The sequence below is a fragment of the Leptonychotes weddellii genome, chromosome X (assembly GCF_054177405.1).
Source record: "Leptonychotes weddellii isolate Sample4059 chromosome X, ASM5417740v2, whole genome shotgun sequence".
NCBI classification, from domain to species: Eukaryota; Metazoa; Chordata; class Mammalia; order Carnivora; family Phocidae; genus Leptonychotes; species Leptonychotes weddellii.
In genome coordinates, this window is record NC_138385.1 from 49,586,765 (window position 1) to 49,605,187 (window position 18,423).

The following is an 18,423-nucleotide window of genomic DNA, read 5'->3' on the forward strand; positions in this document are numbered from 1 at the left end:
GTTTTAGAGGGGAGGGGGGAGGGGGATTGGTTAGCCCGGTGATGGGTATTAAGGAGGGCAGGTACTGCATGGAGCACTGGGTGTTATACGAAAACAACGGATCGTGGATCACTACATCAAAAACTAATGATGTAATGTATGGTGATTAACATAACATAATAAAAATTAATAAAATTAAATTAAATTAAAAAAACAAAACAAAAAAAGAAAGTGGTCCATTTTCATTCTTTTGCATGTTGCTGTCCAGTTTTCCCAACACCATTTGTTGAAGAGATTATCTTTTTTCCATTGCATATTCTTTTCTGCTTTGTGGAAGATTAGTTGAGCATATAGTTCTGTTTCCACTTCTGGGTTTTCTATTCTGTTCCATCAATCTATGTGTCTGTTTTTGTGCCAGTACCATAGTATCTTGATGACTACACCTTTGTAATATAACTTGAAGTCCAGAATTGTGATGCCTCCAGTTTTGCTCTTCTTTTTCAAAATTGATTTGGCTATTTGGGGTCTTTTGTGGTTCCATAAAAATTTTAAGATTGTTTGTTCTAGCTCTGTGATAAGTGCTGGTGGTATTTTGATAGGGATATCTTAAAATATGTAGGTTGCTTTAGGTAATATAGACATTTTAAGAAAATTTGTTCTTCCTATCCATGAGCATGGAATGTTTTTCCACCTCTTTCTGTCTTCTTCAATTTCATTCACAGTATTCTATAGTTTTCAGAGTACAGATCTTTTACCTCTTTGGTTAGTTTATTCCTAGATAGTTTACAGTTTTTGTTGCAATTATAAATGTGATCAATTCCTTGATTATCCTTTCTGCCTCTTCATTATTGGCATATAGAAATGTAACAGACTTCTGTGCATTGATTTTATATCCTGTGACTTTCCTGAATTCCTTTATCAGTTCTAGACATTTTTTTGGTGGAGTTTTTCATGTTTTCTACATAGAGTGTCATCATCTGCAAAGAGTATGAGTTTGACTTCTTTGCCTATTCAGATGCTTTTTATTTCTTTATGTTGTCTGATTGCTGAGGATAGGACTTCTAGTACTCTGTTGAACAACAGTGGTGAAAGTGGGCATCCCTGTCGTGTTCCCAACCTTAGGGGAATTACTCTGTTTTTCCCCATTGAGAATCATATTCACTGTGGGCTTTTTGTATATGGCTTTTATGATATTGAAGTATGTTCCTTCTATACCTACACTGTGCAGTGTTTTAATCAGAAAGGATGCTCTATTTTGTCAAATGTTTTCTTTCTGCATCTATTGGGAGGATCATATGGTTCTTGTCCTTTCTATTAATGTAGTGTATCACATTGATTGATTTGCAGATGTTGAACAACCTTGCATCCCATGAATAAATCCCACGTGGTCATGGTGAATAATCCTTTTAAAGTACCATTTGATCCTATTGGCTAGTATCTTGGTGAGAATTTTGGCATCCATGTTCATCAGTCATATTAGTGTGTAATTGTCCTTTTTGGTGGGATATTTGTCTTATTCTCTGATCAAGCTAATTCTGGCCTAATAGACTGAGTTTGGATGTTTTCCTTCCATTTCTATTTTTTGAAACAGCTTTAGAAGAATAGGTATTATTTCTTCTTTAATGTTTGGTAGAATTCCCCTGGGAAGTCATCCAACACTGGACTCTTTGAGATTTTTAATTACTTTTTCAGTTTCTTTGGTGGTATGTGTCTGTTCAGGTTTTCTATTTCTTCCTGTTTCAGTTTTGGTAGTTTATATGTTTCTAGGAATGCATCCACTTCTTCCAGATGATCTAATTTGTTGTCATATAGTTGATCATACTATGTTCTTAAAATTGTTTGTATTTCCTTGGTGTTGGTCATGATCTCTCCTCTTTCATTCATGATTTTATTAATTTGGGTCTTTTTTCTTTTTGATAAGTCTGGCTAGGGGTTTATTGATCTTATTAAATCTTTCAAAGAACCAGCTTCTAATTTTATTGATCTGTTGTACTGTTCCTTTGGTTTCTCTTTGATTGATTTCTGCTCTGATCTTTACTATTTCTGTTCTCCTGCTTGGTTTAGGTTTTACTTGCTGTTCTTTCTCTAGCTCCTCTAGGTGTAAGTTTAGCTTGTGTGTTTGAGACTTTTCTAATTTCTTGAGAAATGCTTGTATTGCTATGTACTTCTCTCTTAGGACCACCCTTGCTGTATCCTAAAAGTTTTGAACATTTGTGTTTTCATTTTTATTTGTTTCCATGATTTTTTTTTAATTTTCTTTAATTTCCTAGTTGACCTATTAGTTCTTTAGTAGGATGCTCTTTAACCTCCAATTGTTTGATCTCCTTCCAGATTTCCTCTTGTGATTGAGTTCATGTTTCAAATCATTGTGGTCTGAAAATATGCAGAAATTATCCCAATCTTTTGGTACCTGTTGTGACCTGATTTGTGACCTAGTATGTGATCTATTCTGGAGAATAGTCCATGTGCAATTGAGAAGAATGTGTATTCTGTTGCTTTAGGATGGAATGCTCTGAATATATCTGTGAGGTCCATCTGGTCCATTGTGTCATTCAAAGCCCTTGTTTCCTTGTTGATATTCTGCTTTGATGATCTGTCCATTGCTGTGTGTGGGGTGTTAAAGTTCTCTACTATTTATGTATTATTATCAGCGTTGTCTCTTTAATTTTGCTATTATTGGTTTATATAATTGGCTGCTCCCAAGTTAGGAGCATAAATATTTATAATTGTTAGATCTTCCTGTTGGATAGACCCTTTCAGTATGATATAGTGTCTCTCTTCATCTCTTACTACAGTCTTTGGTTTAAAATCTAATTTGTGTGGTATGAGGATTGCCATCCCAGATTTTTTTTTTTTATGTCCACTAGCATGGTAATTTGTTCTTCACCAACTCACTTTCAATCTTCATATATCTTTATGTCTAAAATGAGTCTCTTGTAGATGGCATATGTTTGGGTCTTGCTTTGTTATCCAATCTAATACCCTGTGTCTTTTGATTGGAGCATTTAACCAATTTACTTTCAGAGTAATTATTGACTGATATGATTTTATTGCCTTTATATTACCTGTAACTTCTCTGTCCTTTCTGGTCTATGTAACTTTTGGGTTCTCTTTTCACATGTAGGATCCCCTTTAATATTTCATGCAGGGCTGGTTCAGTGATTAAAAATTCTTTTAGTTTCTTTTTGTTCTGGAAACTCTTTATTTCTCCTTCCATTCTGAATGTAGCCTTGCTGGATAATAGTTTTTTGGGTTTTTTTGGTTTTTTTTGGCTGCATGTTTTTCTCATTTAGTACCCTGAATGTATCATGATAGCCATTTCTGGCCTACCATGTCTCTGTGGATATGTCTGCTGCCAGTCTTATGTTTCAACCCTTGTAGTTTAAGGACCTTTTGTCCTGAGCTGCTTTCAGAATTTTCTCTTTATCTCTGAATTTTGTAAGCTTCATTATTTCAGTGTGTTGATCTATTTTCATTGATTTTGATGGGGGTTCTCTCTACCTCTTGGACTTGAATACCTGTTTCCTTCACCAGATTAGGGAAGTTGTCAACTATGATTTGCTCAAATATACCTTCTGTCCTTCTCTCTTTCTTTTTCCTCTGGGACCCCAACAATTTTAATATTGTTTTGCTTTATATTATCACTGACTTCTTGAAGGCACCCCTCATGTTCCATTACTTGTTTTTCTGTCTTTTCCTCAGCCTACTTTCTTTCCATCATTTTGTCTTCCATGTCATTGACTCTCTTCTGCCTCATTTGCCTTAGCTGTTAGAGCATCCATTTTAGACTTCATCTCAGAGCATTTTAATTTTGGCTTTATTAGTTTTTATTTCTGTATTAAGGGATTCTCTAGTGTCTTTTATGCTTTCTTTAAACCCACGTAGTAACTTTTTAAACATTATCCTGAATTCAAGCTCTGACACTTTACTTATATCCACATCAATTAGATCTGCAGCAGAGAGTATTATTTCTGGTTCTTTCCTTTGTTGTGAATTCCTCTTTCTAGTCATTTTTCCCAGAGAACCATGGATGAAGGAGAGAACAAAATCAAAAATATCAACCACGACCCAAGCAAAATACACGCTAGACAAATCCATAGAAATCAGAAACCAAAAAAGAAAAGAAAAAAAAATGAAAAGGGTGAAAGAGAGAGAATATTATCTCCCAGGTGGACAAAGCAGAGTGATCAAGTTGGTCCTGGTTGTATTTTGGTCTGTTTCTTAGAAGGCACTAAATCTCAAAATTGTAAAGAAAGCAAAACTTATATATATATATATATATATATATATATATATATATATATATATGTATATACACAAACATATATATGTTGTATATATGTTTGTGTATATACATATATATATATATATTTGTGTATATATATACAAAACCAAAATTGAATAAAGTGAAAGGAAGCCAAAAATGAAGAATATTTCCAAAAACTCTAAATGTAAAAATGGAAGTTAAAAACAAATATTTGATAAAATAAGAAACTAGTTGAAAAGGAAAAAAAAGAGAAGGAAATTTTGAACTTTTTTTCATGTGAAAAAAACTCAAATTCTGTATACTATTTTCCCCTATTGCTGTAGTTTTTTAGTTCTGTGTGCTCCTTAAACTTAGTATTCCCCTGATGTTACAGATGGTCTTCTAGGGGAGGGGACTGTTGTGTTGATTCTCAGGTGTTTTTGCCTGGGTGGAGTTGCTCCACCCCTTTCCAGGGGACCAGGCTCAGTATAAGATGCTTCTGGTTGTTCTATGTGGCTTTTGTTCCCTGAAGGTGTTCTGTGCTGCTTTAGAAGATGAAAATAAAAATGGCCATGCTGAGATTCCAGTCCTGGAGCTGAAAGATTGCAGCCCTCTTTCTTCAGTAAGCCCTCAAGGAAAAGCAGTCTTCACTTTTGTGTGCACCAAACTCTGCAGACTCCTGTGGTACATGCCCCCCCGATCCTCCAGGGGGAGGGAGGATGATCAGTCTGGGCCTGCCACTTGCAAGGCCCCTGCATGGAGAACTGTCACCTGATCATGTGTATACCTGTGCCACCCTTCTGGGGGAAGGAAGAGAGGGTTGCTGCATTTCACACCTTTGCAGGACCCCACATGAAGAGTGGTCACTGGATCCTGCTGAGGTTCACAGTTTATGGCAAACCAAGCTCAGAGCCCACTCCCGGGCTCACTGACCTTAGATGGTTTCCCCACTCCAATGTTTGAGAACTCTGCCAGCTAAGACACCCTCATTCTTTCTGTGACCCCGGGAATCCTGAGACCACACTGTCCTACCTAGCATTCTGCCCTGCTTTGCCACCTGAGCACCTTTCAGGTAGGGAAGTCTCTCATTGGAGCAGACTTCTAAAAGTTCTGATTTTGCACTCTAGGGCTATACCACTTTCTAGTAGCTGGCTTATGGAAGGTCCCTCCCCCCGCCATTTATCTTCTTACATAATCCCTTGGATTCACTTCTCCGCACCTCTGATCTTGCAAAAATGATTGCTTTTCTATTTGTAGAATTCTAACAATTTTTTCTTACATCTCAGTTTTAATTCATAGGTATTCAGAATGATTTGATAATTATCTGGCTAAATTCAGAGTGCAAGATGAAACAACATCCCCTACTCTTCTGCCATCTTGCCTCCCTCTTCTGCCAAACATTTAAAGAATAGTTAACACTTATTCATCTAGAACTATTCCAAAAAATAGAAGAGGATGAAAAGATTCCAAATTCCTTCCATAAGGCTGGCATTACTCTGATGTACCAAGCTGAGATTCAAACACTACAGATGAAGAAAAGAAAAAGAAAAAGAAAATTACAGGCCAATATCTCTGCTGAGCATAGATGCAAAAATACTCAACAAAATATTAGCAAATTAAATCCAAAACTATATTAAAAAATCATTTACCATGTTCAAGTGGGATTTATTAATGGGATGCAAGGGTGTTTCAATATTCACAAATCAATCAACATGATTCATTAGCTTAACAAGAGAAATGATAAAAAAAAAATATGATCATTACAATTGATGCAAAGTACATCCATTTATGATAAAAACTCTAAACAACTTAGGTTTAGAGCGAATATACCTCAACATAATAATGGCCATATATGTGGGGCGCCTGGGTGGCTCAATCAGTTAAGTATCTGCCTTGAGCTCAGGTCATGATCCCAGGGTCCTGGGATCGAGCCTTGCATCAGATGGCCTGCTCCACAGGGAGCCTGCTTCTCCCTCTCTCTCTACGTGCCACTGCCCCTATTTGTGCATGTTCTCACTCTGTCAAATAAATAAATAAAATATTTAATAAAAATAATGGCCATATATGAAAAACCCACAGCCAACATTATACTCAATGTTAGAAAACTGAAAACATTTCCTCTAAGACTAGGAAGAGAATAAAAATGTCCAGTCTTACTGCTTTTATTCAACATACTACTGGAAGAACTAGCAAAAGCAGTCAGACAATAAAAAGAAGTAAAATGTCTCCAAATTGGTAAGGAAGAACTAAAACATTAACTACTTGCAAATGACATAATACTATACATAGAAAACCCTAAAGCTGACTGCAAAAAAAAAAAAAAAAGCAAGAACCGATATATGAATTCAGTAAAGTCACAAGATATAAAATCAGTATAAAGGAATCTGTTGCATTTCTATACACTAGTAATGAAATAGAGAAAAAGAAACTAAGAAAACAATCCCACTTAAAATTCACAAAAAATAATAAAGTACCTGGGAATAAAATTAACCAAGAAGGTGAAATACCTGCATACAAAAAGGTATAAAACAATGATGAAAGGAATTTGAGATGACACAAATAAATGGAAAGATATTCCATGCTCACGGACTGAGAAAACAAATATTGTTAAAATGTCCATAATACCTAAATTGAACTACAGATTTAATGCATTCTTTATTAAAATACCAATCAATTTACAGAACTAGAATACATCATCATAACATTTGTATGAAATCACAAAGCATCTTGAATAGCCAAAGCAAGCTTGAAAAAGAAAAAAAAATAAAATTAAAGGTATTACAATACTAGCTTTCAAGATATACTACAAAGTGCTGTGACTATCATAAATGTTTGGAACTGACACAAATATAAACACATAGATCAATGAAACAAAATAATGCACCCAGAAATAAACCCATGAACACATTGCTTTTTAATATATGACAAAGGAGGCAAGAATATACAATGGGAAAAAGACAGTCTACTCAACAAATGGTGTTGGGCAAACTTTCACAACTATATCAAAAGAATAAAAAATGGTCTTCTTTATTACATCATACACAAAAATAAATTGAAATGGAAAAATCCCTAAAAGGGAACCTGACACCACAAAATTTTAGAATAAAATAGAGGCAGCAATCTCTTTGACATCAGCCACAGAAACATTTTTCAAGATATGTCTCCTTTGGGAAGGCAAACAAAAGCAAATTTAAACTATTGGGACCACACCAAAATAAAAAGCTTTTGAACAGTGAAGGAAAACATTAACAAAACAAAAAGGTACTCACTGCATTGGAGAATATGTTGCAAATGATATATTGAATAAGGGGTTGATATCCAAAATGTAAAAATAGTTTATACAAATAAAAACCAAAACCAAAACAAAAACAAAAACAAACAAACAAACAACAACAAAAGCAACCCACATGATCCAAATTAAAAAATGGGCAGGGAAATTAAAAGGATAATTACAGAGCAATATCCTTGATGAACATGGATGCAAAAATTCTCAACAGCTTACTGGCTAATTAGATACAACAGTACATTAAAAGGATTATTCACCACAACCAAGTGGGATTTTTATTCCTGTGCTACAAGGGTGGTTCAACATCTACAAATCAATCAACATGATACACCATATTAATAATTAAAAAAAAGATAGGAAACATATGACCCTCTCAATAGATGCAGAAAAATCATTTGACAAAATAAAGTGTCCTTTCTTGATAAAAACTCTCAAGAAGTAGGAATAGAAGGTACATATCTCAAATCAAAAAGGCCATATATGAAAGAACCACAGCTAATTTCATCCTCAATGGGGAAAAACAGGAAGCTTTTCTCCTATGGTTATAACACAACAGAGATGTCCACTCTCACCACTGTTGTTCAACGTAGTACTTAGCAATCAGAAAACAAAAGGAAGTAAAAAACATCCAGATTGGCAAGGAAGAAGTCAAACTTTCACTTATCATAGGCAACATGATACTTTAAGTAGAAAATCCAAAAGACTCTACCAAAAAATTTCTAGAACTGATAAAGAAATTCAGCAAAGTCGCAGGACATAAAATCAATGCACAGAAGTGTGTTGCATTTCTATATACCAATAATGAAGCAGAAGAAAAAATAATCAAGGAATAAATCAAATTTACAATTGCACCAAAAACTGTAAAATATCAAGGAATAAACCTAACCAAAGAGGTAAAAGATCTGTACTCTGAAAACTGTAGAATCCTTATGAATGAAATTGAAGAAGACAGAAAGAGGTGGAAAAATATTCCATGCTCATGGATTGGAAGAAAAAATATTGTTAAAAGGTCTATACTACCCAAAGTAATCTGCACATTCAATGCAATGCTTCTCAAAAGAACACCAGAATTTTTCATAAGGCTAGAATAAACAATGCTAAAATTTTTATGGAACCAGGAAAGATCCAGGATAGCCAAAGTATGTTGAAAAAGAAAAGCAAAGATGGAGGCATCACAATTCCGGACTTCAAGCTGTATTACAAGGCTGTAATCATCAAGATAGTATGGTACTGGCACAAAAGCAGACACATAGATCAATGGAACAAAAAAAAAAAACAAACCCAGAAATGGACAAACAACTCTATGGTCAACTAATCTTTGACAATGGCAGGAAAGAATATCCAATAGAAACAAGACAGTCTCTTCAACAAATGGTGTTGGGAAAACTGGACAGCAACATGCAAAAGAATGAAACTAGACCACATTCTTACACCATACACAAAAATAAATTCAAAAGGGATGAAAGACCTACATGTGAGGCAGGAATCCATCAAAATCCTGGAAGAGAACACAGACAGCAAACTCTTTGGCTTTAGCCACAGCAACTTTTTACTAGACATGTCTCTGAAGGGAATCAGAAGCAAAAATTAACTATTTGGAATTCTATACATCAGAGGAAACAATCATCAAAACTAAAAGGGAAACCACAGAATGGGAGAACATATTTGCAAATGACATACCAGATAATGGGCTAGTATCCAAAATCTGTAAAAACTTATCAAACTGACCCTCCCCCCCAAAAAAAAATATCCAGTCAAGAATTGGGCAGAAGACATGAACAGACATTTCTCCGAAGAAAACATACAAATGGCTAACAGGCACATGAAAAAATACTCAACATCACTCATCATTAGGGAAATACAAATCAAAACCACAATGAGATATCACCTCATACTTGCTAGAATGGCTAAAATTAACTAAGGAAACAATAGATATTGGCACAATAGATATTGGAACTCTCTTACACTGTTGATGGGAATGCAAACTGGTACAGCCACTCTGGAAAATAGTATGGAGTTTCCTCAAGAAGTCAAAAATAGAGCTACCCTACAACCCAACAATTGCACTACTAGGTATTTATGCAAAGGATACACAAATAGTGATACAGGGGCACATGCATCCCAATGTTCATAGCAGTAATGTCCACAATAGCTAAAATATGGAAAGAGCCCAGATGTCCATTGACAGATGAGTGGATAAAGAAGAAGTCATTTATATACAATGGAATATTGCTCAGTCATCAAAAAGAATGAAATCTTGCCATTTGCAATGATGTGGTTGGAACTAGAGAGTATTATGCTAAGCAAAATAAGTCAGTCAGAGAAAGACAAATGCCATATGATTTCACTCATATGTGGAATTTAAGAAACAAAACAGATGAACATAGGGGAAGGGAAGGAAAAATAAAATAAGATAAAAACAGAGGGCGCCTGGGTGGCTCAGTTGGTTAAGCGACTGCCTTTGGCTCAGGTCGTGATCCTGGAGTCCCGGGATCGAGTCCCGCATCGGGCTCCCTGCTCGGCAGGGAGCCTGCTTCTCCCTCTGACCCTTCCCCCTGTCATGTGCTCTCTGTCTCTCTCATTCTCTCTGTCTCAAATAAATAAATAAAATCTTTAAAAAAAAAAAAAACAGAGAGGGAGGCAAGCCATAAGTCACTCTTAACTATAGGGAACAAACTGAGGGTTGCGGGAGGGTTGATGGATGGGCGAATAGGGTAAATGGGTGATGGGCATTAAGGAAGGCACTGTTTGGGATGAGCACTGGGTGTTATATGCAACTAATGAATCACTAAATTTTATCCCTGAAACAATTAATGCAACTTTGTTAACTATTTTGGGTTTAAATAAAATCTAAAAAAAAAAAAATGGGCAGAGGATGTATGTAGACATTCTCCCAAAGAAGACACATGACAAGATGCTTAACATCATCATCAGGGAAATGTAAATTACAATGAGATATCACCTCACTCTTGTCAGAATAGCTAAAATCAAAAACACAAGAATAGGTGTTGGTAAGAATGTGGAAAAAAAGCAAAACAAAACACCTTAAGCACTTTTTGTGGGAATGCAAGCTGGAGCAGCCACTGTGGAAAATGGTATGGGTATTCCTGAAAAAACATTTTTAAAATTTTGTTTATACATTTATTTGTCGGTGGGGGGGAGATGAGGTGCAAGTACAGGGAGCTGCACGCAGAAGGAGATGCAGGCTCCCGCTAAGCAAGGATCCTGACGTGGGACTCAGACCCAGGACCCTGGGATCATGACCTGAGCCAAAGGCAGATGCTTAACCAACTGAGCCACCCAGACGTCCCTCCTGAAATACTGAAACTTAGAATTAACATGTGATCCAGAAATTCCACTACTAGGTATTTATCCAATGGAATTGAAAATATTAACTCAAAAAATATATACACCCTTATGTTTATTTTCAAAATTATTTACAATATCAAAGATATGGAAGCACCCCAAGTGTCCACTCATAGATAAATTTGTAAAGAGGATGTTGTATATATATATATAAATCAGCCAGAGAAAGACAAATACCATATGATTTCATTCATATGTGGAATTTAAGAAAGAAAACATATGAACAAGTAAAAAAAAAAAGAGACTCTTAAATACAGAGAACAAAATTCTGATTTCAGAGGGTAAATGAGTGGGTATGAAGATGGATAAAATAAGTAAAAGGGATTATGAGTACACTTTTCATGATAAGCACTGAGTAATGTATAGAATTGTTGAATCATATTGTACACCTAAAAATAATACAAGCCTGTAGGTTGATTATACTGGAATTAATAAATAAAAGCAAATTTTAAAAATTCTTTGAAAATAACTCTATTTCTGAACTCTCTATTCTTTCCAGTTGAACTAAACCTTTATACTTACACTATTACCTTAATGTCTTGATTATGTAGCTTTGTGGTAAAATTTGAAATCAGGAAGTGAGAGTCCCCTGGCTGTATTCATATTCTCAAGATTCTTTTTCTTGATCCTCTGCATTGAAATATAAATTTTAGGATCACTTTGTCAATTTCTGCAAGGAAACCACCTGGGATGAAGATAAAGAAAACCGAATAATCCTTAGCTAGACTCATCAGGATAAAAAAAGGAAAACTCAAATAAATAAAATCAGAAACAAATGAGGAGAGTTACAATGGATGCTACAGAAATACAAAGGATTATAAGAGTTTATACAAAATATATATTAGCAAATTGGACAACCTAGAAGAAACGGATAAATCCTTAGACACATATATCTCCCAAAATTAAATCAGGAAGAAATGGAAAATCTGAACAGACTATTTACTACTAACAAAATTGAATTGGTAATCAAAAAAACTACAAAAAAAATAAATAAATAAAGTCCAGGACCAGATGGATTCATAGGTGATTTCTTCCATTTTTACAAGTTTTAATATGTATTTTTCTCAAACTCTTCCAAAAATAAAAGAGGAAGGACAGCGTCCAAACACATTCTACAAAACCATCATTATCCTGATACCAGAACCAGACAAAGGCACCACAAAAAAGAAAAAAAAAAATGCTGCAGGCCAATATCCCTGATGAACATAGATGCAAAAGTCCTCAATAAAGTATTAACAAGCCACCGTTCAATAAATTAAAAAGAGTATTCGCCATGATTAAATGAGATTTATTTCAGGGTTGAAAGGATAGTCCAAAATTGCAAATCAATCAACATGATACATCACATTAATAAAATGAATAGTTCTGGACTAAGATGAGACTTGCTTTGTGAATGTATTCTGAAGAATGTTCCATGTGCACTTGTAAAGAATGTGTAATCTGCTGGGGGGTTTTGTTTGTTTTAGTCTCAATTTCAAAACTTTATTTTTATCTATCCATCAAGGGCATAGGATACCTTCATCAGCTCCAACTTTTGCTTTTCTCTTTACAGAATATGTTCTATCACCTAAACCCAGGGTTATCCTGTGTAAGCAGCTTCCTAGAACAAAATTACTTTTGCCTTCTGGGTTAAGTATCCTCAAGCAATGTGTGGAAACACAAGCTGTCCTATTTAAAGCAGCAGGTTCCAAGCTCTGTTGTTGTTGTTGTTGTTGTTTAATGGAATGTTCTGAATATATCTGTTTGAATCACGTGGTATAATGTGTCATTCAAAGCCACTGTTTCCTTGTTGATTTTTGGTCTGGATGATCAGCCCATTGATGTAAATGGGTTGTTAAAGTCCCCTACTATTATTGTATTACTGTCAATCCCTTTTTAAAACATTTGTCAATACTTGCTTTATGCAGTTGGGTGCTTCCATGTTTGGTGCATAAATATTTAAAATTGTTTTATCTTCTTGTTGGAGTGTTCCCTTTATGACTGTGTAGTGTCCTTCTTTGATCCTTGTTACAGTCTTTGTTTTAAAGTCTATTTTGACCAATATAACTATTGCAATTCCAGATTTATTTTCATTTCCATTTCTGTAATAAATGTTTTTCCATCCATTCGCTTTCAATCTGTATGTATCTTTAGATGTGAGGTGAGTCTCTTCTAGGCAGCATATCAATGGATCTTGTGGTTTTTTCTTTTTAAGATTTATTTATTTATTTGAGGGGAGAGTGTTAGAGGGAGACAGAAAGGGAGAGAGAACCTCCAGCCGTGTCCCCACTGAGTACAAAGCCTGATGCAGGGCTTGATGCCAGGACCCAGAGATCATGACTTGAGCCAAAACTAAGAGTTGGATCTTAAACAACTGAGCCCACAGGTGCCCCTCAAAGGGTATTGTTTTTTATTAATTATGTAACACTATGTGCTTAGATTGGATAATTTAATCCATTTACATTGAAAATAATTATTTTTTTTGATGTAGTGATCCATGATTCATTGTTTTCATATAACACCCAGTGCTCCATGCAGTACGTGCCCTCCTTAATACCCATTACCGGGTTAACCCACCCCCCACCCCCTCCCCTCTAAAACCCTCAGTTTGTGTCTCAGAGTCCTTAGTCTCTCATGGTTCATCTCCCCATCCGATTTCACCCCTTCCTTTTTTCCCTTCCTTCTCCTAAGGTCCTCCATGCTATTCTTTATGTTCCACAAATAAGTGACACTATATGATAATTGACTTTCTCTGTTTGACTTATTTCACTTAGCATAATCTCCACCAGTCCCTTCCATGTTGATGCAAAAGTTGGGTATTCATCCTTTCTGATGGCTGAGTAATATTCCATTGTATATATGGACCATATCTTCTTTATCCATTCATCTGTTGAAGGGCATCTCAGCTCTTTCCACAGTTTTGCTCTTGCAGACATTGCTGCTACGAACATTGGGGTGCATATGGCCCTTCTTTTCACTGTATCTGTGTCTTTGGGGTAAATACCCAGTATTGCAACTGTTGGGTCATAGGGTAGCTCTATTTTTAATTTTTGAGGAAACTCCACACTGTTTTCCAAAGTGGCTGTAACAACACCAACAGTGTAAGAGGGTTCCCCTTTCTCCACAACCTCTCCAAAATTTGTTTCCTGCCTTATCAATTTTTGCCATTCTAACTGAAGTAAGGTGGTATCTCAATGTGGTTTTGATTTGAATATCCCTGATGGCTAATGATGATGGACATTTTTTCATGTGTCTGTTAGCCATTTGTATGTCTTCCTCAGAGAAGTGTCTTTTCATGTCTTCTGCCCATTTTTTGACTTGATTATTTGTTTTTTGGGTGTTGAGTTTGAGAAGCTCTTTATAGAACTTGGAAATCAGACCTTTGTCTGTAGTGTCCTTTGCAAATATCTTCTCCTATTCTGAGGGTTACCTCTTTGTTTTGTTGACTGTTTCCTTTGCTCTGCAGAAGCTTTTTATCTTGATGAAGTCCCAAAAGTTAGTTTTTGCTTTTGCTTCACTGGTTTTCGGAGATGTATTTTGAAAGAAATTGCTGTGGCCGATGTTGAAGAGGTTACTGCCTATGTTCTCCTCTAGGATTTTGATTGATTCCTGTCTCATATTGAGGTCTTTCATCCATTTTGAGTTTATCTTTGTGTATGTTTTAAGAGAATGGTCGAGTTTCATTCTTCTGTACATAGCTGTCCAATTTTCCCAGCACCATTTATTGAAGAGACTGTCTTTTTTTCATTGCATATTTTTTCCTGCTTTGTCGAAGATTATTTGACCATAGAGTTGAGGATCCATATCTGCACTCTCTATTCTATTCCATTGATCTATGTGTTTTTGTGCCAATACCATGCTATCTTGGTGATCACAGCTTTGTAATATAGCTTGAAATCAGGCAACATGATGCCCCCAGCTTTGTTTTTCTTTTTCAACATTTCCTGGGCGATTGGGTGTCTTTACTGGTTCCATACAAATTTTCGGATTGTTTGTCCCAGCACTTTGCAAAATGCCATTGGTATTTTGATCATGATGGTGTTGAAAGTATAGATTGCTCTGGTTAGCATAGACATTTTAACAATGTTTATTCTTCCCATCCACGAGCATGGAATATTTTTCCTTTTTGTGCCTTCTTCAGTTTCTTTCCTGAGTGTTCTGTAGTTCCTAGAGTATAGATCCTTTCCCTCTTTGGTTAGGTTTATTCCGAGGTATCTTATTGTTTTTGGTGCTATTTTAAATGGAATCATTTATCTAATTGCTCTTTCTACAGTTGCATTGGTAGTGTATAAGAAAGCAACTGATTTCTGTGCATTGATTTTGTATCCTGCCACATTAATGAACTGCTGTATGAGTTCTAGTAATTTGGGGGTGGAGTCTTTGGATGTTCCACATAAAGTATCATGTCATCTTTGAAGAGAGAGAGTTTGACTTCTTCTTTGCCAATTTGAATACCTTTTATTTCTTTTTGTTGTCTGATTGCTGTTGCTAAGACTTGTAGAACTATAAGAGAGTGGGCATCATTGTTGTGTTCCTGATCTTAAGAGAAAGGCTCTCAGCTTTTCCCCATTGAGGATGATATTTGCTATGGGTTTTTCATAGATGGATTTTATGAACTTGAATAATGTTCCCTCTATCCCTATACTCTAAAGAGTTTTAATCAGGAAAGAATGCTCTATTTTGTCAAATGCTGTTTCTGCATCAATTGAGAGGACCATGTGGTTCTTCTCTCTCCTCTTATTAATGTGTTCTATCACACTGATTGATTGGCAAAAGTTGAACCACACTTGCATCCCGGGGATAAATCCCACTTGGTCGTGGGGGATGATCCTTTTAATGTATTCTTGGATCCTATTAGCTAGGATTTTGTTGAGGATTTTGGAGTCCATGTTCATCAGGGAAATTGGTCTGAAATGAAAACCCCTTTTTGATGGGGTCTTTGCCTGGTTTGGGGATTAAGGTAATGTTGGCCTCATAGAATGGGTCTGGAAGCTCTCCTGTTTCTATTTTTTGAAACAGCTTCAGGAGAATAGGTATTTCTTCTTTGAATGTTTGGTAGAATTCCCCACTGAATCCATCAGGCCCTGGACTCTTGTTTTTTGGGAGGTTTTTGATCACTGCTTCAATCTTGTTACTGGTTATTGGCCTATTGAGGTTGTCAATTTCTTCCTGTTTCAGTCTTGGCAGGGTATAGGTTTACAGGAAGGCATCCATTTCTTCCAGGTTGCTTAAATTATTGGCATAAAGTTGTTGATAATAATTTCTAATAATTGTTTCTATTTCCTCAGTGTTAGTCGTGATCTCTCCTCTTTCATTCATAATTTTATTAACTTGGCTCCTTTCTCTTTTCTTTTGGATAAGTCTGGCCAGTGTTTTATCCATCTTATTAATTCTTTCAAAGAACCAGCTTCTAGTTTCATTGATCTGATCTACCGTGTTTCTGGTTTCTAATTCATTGATCTCTGCTCTAATCTTAACTCTTTTCTTCTACTGCATGACTTAGGCATCATTTGTTGCTTTTTCTCTAGTTCTTTAAGGTGTAAAGTTAGTTGGTGAATTCGGTATTTTTCTATTTTTTTGAGTGAGGCTTGTATGGCTCTGTATTTCCCCCTTAGGACTGCCTTTGCAGTATCCCATAGGTTTTGGACTGATGTGTTTTCATTTCCATTGTTTTCCATTAATTGTTTAAGTTCTTCTTTGATTTCCTGGTTGACCCCAACATTCTTGAGCAGAGTGGTCTTTAGCTTCCAAATGTTTGAATTTCTTCCAAATTTTTTCTTGTGATTGAGTTCCAGTTTTGAAGCATTAAGGTCTGAGAATATGCAGGGAATAATCTCAAGCTTTTGGTATCAGTGGAGATCTGATTTGTGACCCGGTATGTGGTCTATTCTGGAGCAAGTTCCATGTGCGCTCTAGAAGAATGAGTATTCTGTTATTTTAGGGTGGAATGTTCTGTACATATCTATGAGGTCCATCTGGTCCAGTGTGTTATTCAAAGCTCTTGTTTCCTTGTTGATTTTCTGCTTACATGATCTGTCTATTGCTGAGAGTGGAGTATTAAGTTCTCCTACAATTAATGTGTTGTTATCAATATGACTCTTTATTTTAGTTAACACTTGTAGATCCTGCTCCCATGTTGGGGGTGTAGATATTTACAATTGTTAGATTTTTTTTTTATAGACCCTTTAAGAATGATACAGTGTCCTTCTGTGTCTCTAACTACAGTCTTCAGCTTAAAATCTAATTTGTCTGATATAAGAATTACTAACCCAGCTTTCTTTTAAAGTCCTTTGGTATGGAAGATGGATCTCCATCCCTTCACTTTCAGTCTGGATGTATCTTTAGGTTCCAAAGGAGTCTCTTGTAGACAGTCCTGTCTTTTTATACAATCCGCAACCCTGTGCCATTTTATGGGACCCTTTAGGCCATTCATGTTGAGAGTGATCATTGAAAGATTTGAATTTATTGTCATCATGTTGCCTGTGAAGTCCTTGTTTCCATAGATTGTCTCTGTAAAATTCTGTTCTATATCACTCTTGGTGTCTTTCTCCTTTTATAGAACCCCCCTTAATATTTCTTGCAGGGCTGGTTTAGTGGTCGCATATTCTTTCAGTTTCTGCTGGTGTTGGAAGCTCTGCATCTCTCCATCCATTCTGAATGACAGTCTTACTGGATAAAGTATTCTTGACTGCAGGTTCCTCTCATTTAGTACCCTGAATATGTCTTGCCAGCCCTTTCTGGCTTGTCAGGTCTCTGTGGATAGGTCTGACATTATTCTGATGTTCTTCCCTCTGTAGGTGAGGAATCTCTTCCCCCTAACTGCCCTTAAGATGGTTTCCTTGGTTCTAAGATTTGCGAATTTTATTATTACATGCCGGGGCATTGGCCTGTTTTCCTTGATCTTGGGAGGGGTCCTCTCTGCCTCTAAGACAAGAATGTTTGTGTCCTTCCCCAGATTAGGGAAGTTCTCAGCTATGATTTGCTCAAATATATCTTCTAGTCCTCTCTCTCTCTCTCCACCCCTTCAGTGATCCCAATAATTCCGACATTGGAATGTTTCATGGTGTCACTTGTATTTTTCTGATTCTATTTTCATGGATTTTGAGTTGTTTTTCCCTGGCCTCCTCTGTCTCCTCCTTTTCTATCAATTGGTCTTCTAGATCACTAATTCATTCTTCTGCCTCACTTACCCTAGCTGTTAGATTATATATTTAGATTGGATCTCATTGATAGCATTTTATGTTCTGCCAGTTCAGCTTTCATTTCTGCCCTTAGAGACTCTATGTTGCCATTAATCGATTTCTCCATTCTAGCTATTGTCTTCACAACTGCTACCCTGAATTCCATCTCTGACATCTTGGTTATATCTGTATCCATTTGTAAATCTCTGGCAGAACTCAAAGTCTCTGAGTCTTTCCTATTTTGGGGGTTCCTCCTGCTAGTCATTCTGTTGAGGGGTGGTTGAGGGAATGTACAGAGTACAAATTATTGACCACAACCCAAGCAAGATGGTACTCTTTTCTAGGGACCTTAGGGTTGTTGGCCTCTTGTTCTCCCAGCCTGTCTC